The sequence below is a fragment of the Leucopleurus acutus genome (genome assembly GCF_964270905.1).
Source record: "Leucopleurus acutus genome assembly, chromosome: 5".
Taxonomy (NCBI): Eukaryota; Metazoa; Chordata; class Mammalia; order Artiodactyla; family Delphinidae; genus Leucopleurus; species Leucopleurus acutus.
In genome coordinates this window covers 34186728-34195256 of record NC_139147.1, presented here as the reverse complement: position 1 = coordinate 34195256, position 8529 = coordinate 34186728, and the positions used below count along the sequence as shown (strand labels likewise).

At 36.1% G+C, this 8529-nt stretch overlaps 1 pseudogene across 1 annotated transcript; it reads left to right on the top strand.

The window, feature by feature from the left end:
- Positions 1 to 693: 693 nt before the first annotated feature.
- LOC309962436 (hepatoma-derived growth factor-related protein 3-like) lies at positions 694 to 1438 on the top strand (annotated as a pseudogene). Its single transcript has one exon. The product of its transcript is annotated as a hepatoma-derived growth factor-related protein 3-like (transcript).
- The last annotated feature ends 7091 nt before the right edge of the window (positions 1439 to 8529 follow it).

Genomic DNA, 8529 nt, shown 5'->3' with positions numbered 1-8529 from the left:
TGAAGAGTAGAAATAAGCTGGGCAAAATATGATGGGGGGATCTTCCTAGCAGAGAGAAGAGCACATATAAAGGATGTATGAGTGGATTAGGGAGTCTGTTGGGACTTGGCTGACTTTTTTTTTTTTTTTTTTTTTTTTTTTTTGCGGTACACGAGCCTCTCTGCTGTGGCCTCTCCCATTGCGGAGCACAGGCTCAGGACGCGCAGGCTCAGCGGCCATGGCTCACGGGCCTAGCTGCTCCGCGGCGTGTGGAATCTTCCCGGACTGGGGCACGAACCCGTGTCCCCTGCATCGGCAGGCGGACTCTCAACCACTGTGCCACCAGGGAAGCCCTGGCTGACATTTTAAAACTCCATCAGAATTATTTTTTAAAATTTAAATACAATGAAAACGTTATTGGTTTTGAGACTAAGATTGCAGGGATATATATTTCCCTCCAATTATAATAAAACTCAATGCACTTCACTCCGTAAACAAGCAGAATTTTTAAAGGATCCCGAAAAACTGATTCTAAAATTGATAAGCAATTATACCGCTTCGCCGCCGCTTCCCTTCGTCGGAGCGGCAGCTTGTCCGCCTGCCTGCCCGGCTCGAGGCCCGCGGGGAGTGCGGCGCAGTCCCTTGGCCCGCGGAAGGGCGGCCCCCTAGCCTCTTCGCAGAGCCCACGGACGACCAGGAAGGGGAGCGGCCCAGATGGCGCGTCCTTGGCCCCGCAAGTACAAGGCGAGCGACCTGGTCTTCGGCAAGATGAAGGGCTACCCGCACTGGCCGGCCTGAATTGAGGAACTCCCAGAGGGAGCTGTGAAGCCTCCAGCAAATACGTATCCTATCTTCTTTTTTGGCACCCATGAAACTGCATTTCTAGGTCCCAAAGACCTTTTCCCTTATAAGGAATACGAAGACAAGTTTGGGAAGTCAAACAAACGGAAAGGATTTAATGAAGGATTGTGGGAAATAGAAAATAACCCAGCAGTAAAGTTTGTTGGGTACCAGGCAATTCAGCAACAGAACTCTTCAGAAACCGAGGGAGAAGGCGAGAATACTGCATGCAGAGGCAAGCAGTGAGGAAGAAGGTGATAGAGTAGAAGAAGATGGAAAAGGCAAAAGAAAGAATGAAAAAGCAGGCTCAAAATGGAAAAAGTCATACACTTCAAAGAAATCCTCTAAACAGTCCTGGTAATCTCCAGGAGATGAAGATGACAAGGACTGCAAAGAAGAAGAAAATAAAAGCAGCTCTGAGGGTGGAGATGCCGGCAATGACACAAGAAACACAACTTCAGACTTGTAAAAAACCAGTGAAGGGACCTAACTACCATAATGAATGCTGCATATTAAGAAAACCACAAGAAGGTTATACGTTTGGTTGTCTAATATTCTTGGATTTGATATGAACCAACACATAGTCCTTGTTGTCATTGACAGAACCCCAGTTTGTATGTACATTATTCACATTCCTCTCTGTTTCGTTTTGGTGGAAAAAGACATTTTAGCCTTTTTTTAAGGTTATTGATTTAATTTCATGTTATTTGGTTGCATGAAGTTGCCCTTAACCACTAAGGATTATCCAGATTTTTGCACAAGCTTATACAAGTCTAGGATCCATTATCAAGGCAGTTATGTTCATCACTCTCCTGCCTTTTCTCCACCATCACCAAACAAACACTAAGTTAAATATAAATTAGCATTTTTAAAATAACCACTCAATATAATGCTTAAGGGATTTCCTCTCTGTGACAGAACCCAGGAACCAATTCCTAGATACATAATGTTGGCATACTGAAGATGAACTTAAAATTGTTCTTCAGTTTTGAGGCCATGTGTAAAGTTTAATCATATTGTAAAATATCTATTCCATATTAGAAATAGCTAGTTGACAGCGTATACTTCTCAAAACTCATGTTGTTAATGTACACAAACTCAGTTTCTATATGTGAAGTTAGTGAGTCTTTTGTGTTACTCCAAAACAAGGCAATGATTTATTTTTTTCCCAATCTCAGTACAATTTGAGCTAATTACTCAAGTTTGATACTTTACATTTTAAAGCTGGAATCAGCAGTAGCCCTTTGGGAAGTAAGACAAAGCATTGACTTTTAAATATAAACTAAAAATGATCTGTTGTTTTCTTTTAGAACTAGAATTAGAATAATTAGTGCTCATCCACAAACCATTATTATGTGTACATTATTGTTGCAATTGTGATAATAGAAAATTAATTTTATTTTTATGCCAGCTTGTATTGTGAGAACACATTTAGTTAGTTTGGGTTTTATCAATCCTGTTATGCTTGTCCTTGGAACATCTTTCGCATATTCAAGGTTTGTAGTTGAAAACTTTACTGTAAAAAAAATCAAAAACAAAAAAGTATTGTTTTTACAGAATAAATTTATTGGAATGTATACTGGGAGTAAGGTTTGAGGTTGTAAACAACTAGGTTAGTGTAATTTGGCTTCATATATGTAATGTGAGGTATTAGTGTAATTCATATATTAAAGCAAAAATTGTTTACAGCAAGTTGACAATAGAATCAAATGCAGGTGAGGGTTTTCTTTTTTTTTTTAAAACACTCTATGGATTTTAGGGTTTTTTAAAACACTGCAAGGAGGGAGAGGAATTGGCTACATGATTGCTTGCACGTCTAAGATACTTACCAGTTCAGTGGATCGTAAATTCACACACTTGCATTGATTTGGACTCCATTTTCTTTTGGTTTTCTTATTTTGGTGAAGAGCTAGTAAATAACATGAAGGAAAAATATGAGTGGCTCTAAAAGCTTAGGGCCGTTGATGATGATGATGGTAGTGGTGGTGGTGGTGATGATGGCAGCTGAGGGCATGAAAGCGCCTGTCCACTTAACACTTCTGTGCTCTGAGGAGGTGACTGGATTTTTGGTCTGTTTCTCTTACTTAGCAAATATTGATTTTCCTCTGTTATACCCACTCATACTTCCAAATATGAAAAGTTCATTAAAAGATCATAGGAATGCCAATCCAGTTCTTTTTCCTTAAAAGTTACTTTTTAAATTTTGAATATTTCAATTTAAAAGTAATGAAATTTAATTAATTCATCAAAAGTCCTCTTCATTGCTCACACTAAAACATGAGAATGTAGATGACATTTTGAATTGGAACATACAAGTGACAGATTTTTAAAACAAAAAGCGTAAAGACTACAGAAATTTTTCTGAAAAAAAATATACAAAATGTTTCACATTTAATAAGATTTGTCTTCATAAAAGACCAAAAATAATTTATTAAAAATATACACAGAAATACAACAGAAACATTTCCAGTCATAGATCCAGTTATAGGTCCCTCCTTAGCTATTTAGACTCAAAAAAAGTTCAGTAAAAGCAATTTTTGAAACAGCAGTAAATAATATACTTTCTTTGGGAAAATATTTTTCAAACAACACTTTTAAATATTCTGACAATTTGTCTTTTATATTGAGGTTGATAATGAAACATGTAGATCTTATATGCAAAAATATTTCTCCATCTGTATTTGCTATTTTGAAATTTTTAATATGCATAGACCATTTTCACTTTTGAATAATTTCCTTTTCATGCTCACTATTATAGGAGCTAAATTGTAATTTTTCACTTATATTTAATGTGTGCAAACAGAATATTGAGATAGGTGGTCAAGTTTATTCACAAATAACTTGAAATATATTTCTTTAAACAAGCTTTCTGAATAACTTCAATTTTCCTTCAAAAAAAGAAAATTTATCCACATAATTCCTATGATAGCTCACATATACAGTATGGAACAAGAATTTATGTATTCTTAAATGTTCCTGTATGGGAAGAGAGTGGAATGGGACCAAATACTGGTACGAAAATAACAAAAGTCAGTAATCTAGAGAGAAAGAACATAAAATAATGCTTTTATTCAGCTTTTTCATCTGCCTTTGTTTTTATGAAGAATTTGTTTTTATGAAGAACTCTGGCTTGCAGATACAGTGATAGGCCAAGAGCTGAGGAAGAACTCCATATGCTATGTTTAATGCTAAAAAAAGGATTTTTGCTTCTTTAGGGACTCTGTAGACATAAGCAGTTCTAGCATGAAGAGAAGCACCGATGTGAGAAGACTGAGACTGTCGCATTAAAAAAAAAGGACGGGTAAGCATGAATTTTGGGTTTAGTTGGATGCACGATGAATTCTGAATGATTCATTCAGACCATGCTCCTGTGCCCTCAAAAGCAGGACTTTCAAACAATCCATCGTCTTCAATATTTCATTGAATTTAAGGCCAGTCTTGACATAACTGTTCAAATAAAGTAAACCTTCTTTAGCATGTCTTTATCAGGCCAGCTGTTTTTTTTAACCCATCTAGTGCCCGCATACCAAACAGTAGTGGCTCAATTTAACAAAAAAATCTGAATAAAATCTGCTTTTTCCTGATTTGCATTCTGGAGATATCCTATATAGGAACTCAGTTGTGGCTCACAAAATGTGTTCCAATGAAAATGAAGCAAGTACAGAGTTTAGACAGCTAAAATATTTTTAGCATAACTATTTAAAGAGAAGCACTGAGGGAGGACCTCAGCTTCATTTATCAGTTCTTTCACTTACTGCTTGGAGCAAGAGGTCAAAGCCCTTCATTATACATTTGTTTATTTATTCATGTATTTGTTTTTTTATGCAACTTAAAAAATACTAAGGGTTGTTTTGTAAGATAAGGTGGGGTAGGGATTTGGTTGCTCTTTATAAAATGACAAATGTACATGCAGGCAACCTTTTCAAATCAAATTATTTAGAAGTATGGCTTGTCAGCATAATCTGAGTTTACAAAACAGAAAGGCAAGAGCTTCCCATTTGTACTTAGATTACTTGTTGAGAACATACATTCAGAATGTGCCAGTTGGTCTTTTTTGATACTTTCCGTAAGCACAGGGGAATCTATTAGAAAAGGCCTCTGTGAAAGTATTTCCTCAGGATCCTTGTATCATTACAAAATGCAACCCTGGAGTCTGCATTTCATATCTTACTGAAATTCAAGATATACACAAATAAAGGATTGGGAATCTAAATATAATAAGTGGTGACTTAGTTCATCAGGATCAAAGTGAAGAGACAGAAAATACTATAAAGAAGGCACAGAAGTAACGAGAATGAAAACTAAATAATTTGCTTTAAATACATATGAGTTATCTTACATTTCCTTCCATATGAAATCAGTTTATTCTGCAAAGTGGTCAACAGATAAAAGTGTTACTTAGCACTTGACTTTACTATGATGATAAAAGGACAAGTTTTCATAAGCAGTATATATACAGATTGTATCAGTGACAGATTTTAACAGGTTCCATTTTTACAAGTTACTGATACATTCTGGGGGCCTCTGGTAGTTTTGCTACTTTCTGGGGATAGAAATTAAATTAGTGTGGTGTGTTGCCAAGGATGCAGGGACCAATGCCAATGCCTATGCAGGAATGATCTGCATTGTGATCTGTGAGGCACTGAGAGGACTCTGCCCTCAAACACACCTCCCCTGGGGCACATGCCCAAGCAGAACCCAGCAAATGTTAAGCATTTCATCTCTGGGCTATGAAGACAAAAGACCTTGAGAGTAAAGGGCATTTGACAGGCTGCCGTGGGGAGCTGCTCTTGTGGACATCCCAGGAACACTGAACAGGAACTTGGCCCCCATCACTATTTTCTCCTAGGACCTATTTTGAATAACAATATTTTTCTGAATATATAACCAAACTTTTTCTTCTGGACGAGAGGCCAGATTTGAACCATGGTTTTCAGAAATGTGCATTTGGTGTCTGTCTTTATAGACACTTATACACATCTCAAAAATCCCCAAATTTGGGGAAATGGGAACCACAGTTTGAGAGAATAATATGAGCAATCATGCCTACTTGCATAGGGAACCTGCTAAAAAGTCTGATTTCACAGGCTTTTTTGCTGCACTAACCAATGCAGTTAATACCTCATTTTCACAAACAGCCAACTCATAGCAACATTAAAAAATGATCGTGTCCTTAAATTAGATTATAAGCCCACAGAGCAGGTACTGTGTCTGATGTTTTGTGTGGCACCTATCACATTGTTAGAGCTCAATAAACGTTCAACAGTAAAAAAAAAAAAAAAAAAAAGCAATTATAAAGGTCCATGAATTGACAAAACTGTTGTAAAAAATATACCATGGGGTGGGGTTGAGGGAATGAAGTCTGCTCCACCAGATATTTAAGAAACACTACAAAGCTATAGCAATAAAACTGTGCAGTGTTGATGCAGAGACAGTGAGCCTCTTGGAACATAATAAAGAGCCCAGAAAACGAAGTATTTTGGAACCTTGATATAGATATGTCTGTGATGTCACATAGCAGTGGAAAAGAGCTGATAAAGAAAAATAAAATTAGCAGTCTATCACCAACCACATGAAACAAAAGTCTATATTACTTTGACTATGAAATAAAGCAATAAAATCAATAGAAGAAAACATATAGGAATACCTTTATCAAAGGATCAAGAAAGATAAGAAGATCCTCAAAGCCCAATATTAAATTATGTATGTATATATTATACTATGTATATTTATATGTGTAAATGGACTAAATCAAAATAATTTGTCATCACTGAAATATACTGACAAAATTAATAGAAGTATTCATTGCAATATGGAAAACAAAACAATAACACAAAAGAATACATAAAATATAAGTGAATTACTTTAAAGGAGACCCAGTTGAAAACTATAAGAAAATGAATAATCATTTTTTATGAGTGAAAACTCATACAGCTAACAATATATAGAGAGATATATAATCTCACCAATAGGCAGAAAAATACAAATTAAAGTCTCAGAGAGATACCACCTTACACCTAACAAATTGGTAAGTATTAGAATATTGAATATTAATTCTCTGTGGTATATATAATTAGGAAGCTATTCTGTAGAACTATTGTTCTACAACATTATTAGTGAAACTAATTATGGTATTAAAATTTTTCTGGGTAACAACCTCAAAAATCTCACAGGTACGCAGAATATTTATTTTTGTCTACATATTTGCAGTTCTAGTTTGGCTGATCTCAGCTGGGTTTGGCTGGGCCCTGTTGGTCTCTGACTTCTAGTTGGGATTATGTCGACTCCACATGATATCATCTTGGAGCTCAGGCTGAAGGAGCAGCTGCTCTCTGAGGCATATTCTTTTCAGGGTGTATTTTAGGAGCGCAAGAGGTAAAGAAAAATCATGAAAGCACATTTGAGCTTCTGCTTCCATCTTGGCCACTGAAATCCCATTAGAGTTTCTAGCTACATGACCAATTCAAATGTCAGTGGTGTAAGGGAATATATTCTACTGGAATGGAAGGCACTGCAAGGTCACGTGGCCATGGGCAGGAGTAAATAATTCTGTAACAGGGAGGAGTAGAGAACTGGGTGCAGTAATCCAGTATTTCACATTCACTGTATTCACACCCTACCACCATCAAGCCAACATAAATTCTCAGGGAATCATATGTAGAAATGTGTGTCATTACACTGTATCTTCAACTGATTCTTCTCAAAGGCTGTGACAAGGGCTTGAGTGAAACTGATTAATTTGGGAAGTGATCCAGGGTATCTGGAAAAAATGAGTAGGAAGATTTTGGCAGGGAAGTAAGAAAAAACAGCAAGGTATGTTTTATGGAGCTAGGAACATCTGTGGATGAGTAGAGGTGAATTCTCTTGGTGCCCAACTGAGGAAACATTGAGATTATACTTCAGAGTTGGCCTCTGCAAGCTAGATTCTGGTCACTAATTCAGTCCACCTGTTGAGGGTAATTCATGGGTGTCAATTCCCCACAATTCCTGACTGAGTAAGCTTCCTTTGCTTCCCCTAAAGCAGAAAACAGAAAGAATGTATTTACATATCTTTTTCTTTTCTTTTTTTAAACATCTTTATTGGAGTATAATTGCTTTACAATGTTGTGTTAGTTTCTGCTTTATAACAAAGTGAATCAGCTATACATATACATACATACATATACTTATCTTTTTCTTGATGTGGGATGCATCTTGTATGCATAGGGACTTTAAATGCCAGCTGTAGGTGAGGTTGCAGGTAGCCCAATGAATGTACCCTGCCATGCAGAAAGCTTTGGCTATGCATTGCTTATGATAGTAATGTATTAAATATATCTTATTCTTCCATCAGTAAAGGAATGTAAAAGTAGAACATGTTATATAGATACAATTAATTTTTCAGCAATTCTAAAAAAAGAACAAACTATATTTGGGAAAACTTGTTCTAAAATATATTGAACCAGAAATGACAAAAACCATTAAAATTTATACGAATCACTTCCAAATAGTACCTTATATATTTATGTATACACATATATCACTTAGACATAAATTCAATAAATCTATGAGAGTAAGTGTCAATGTCAGGAAGATAGATAGATAGATGTAGGTGTATATGGAGATACATCGATATCAGTACTTAGCCTATGTACTTATATCTCTACATCTCTATCTGCCTCTATTTACTTATCTATTATCTATTTATCATCCATCTCTATCTATCTTCTT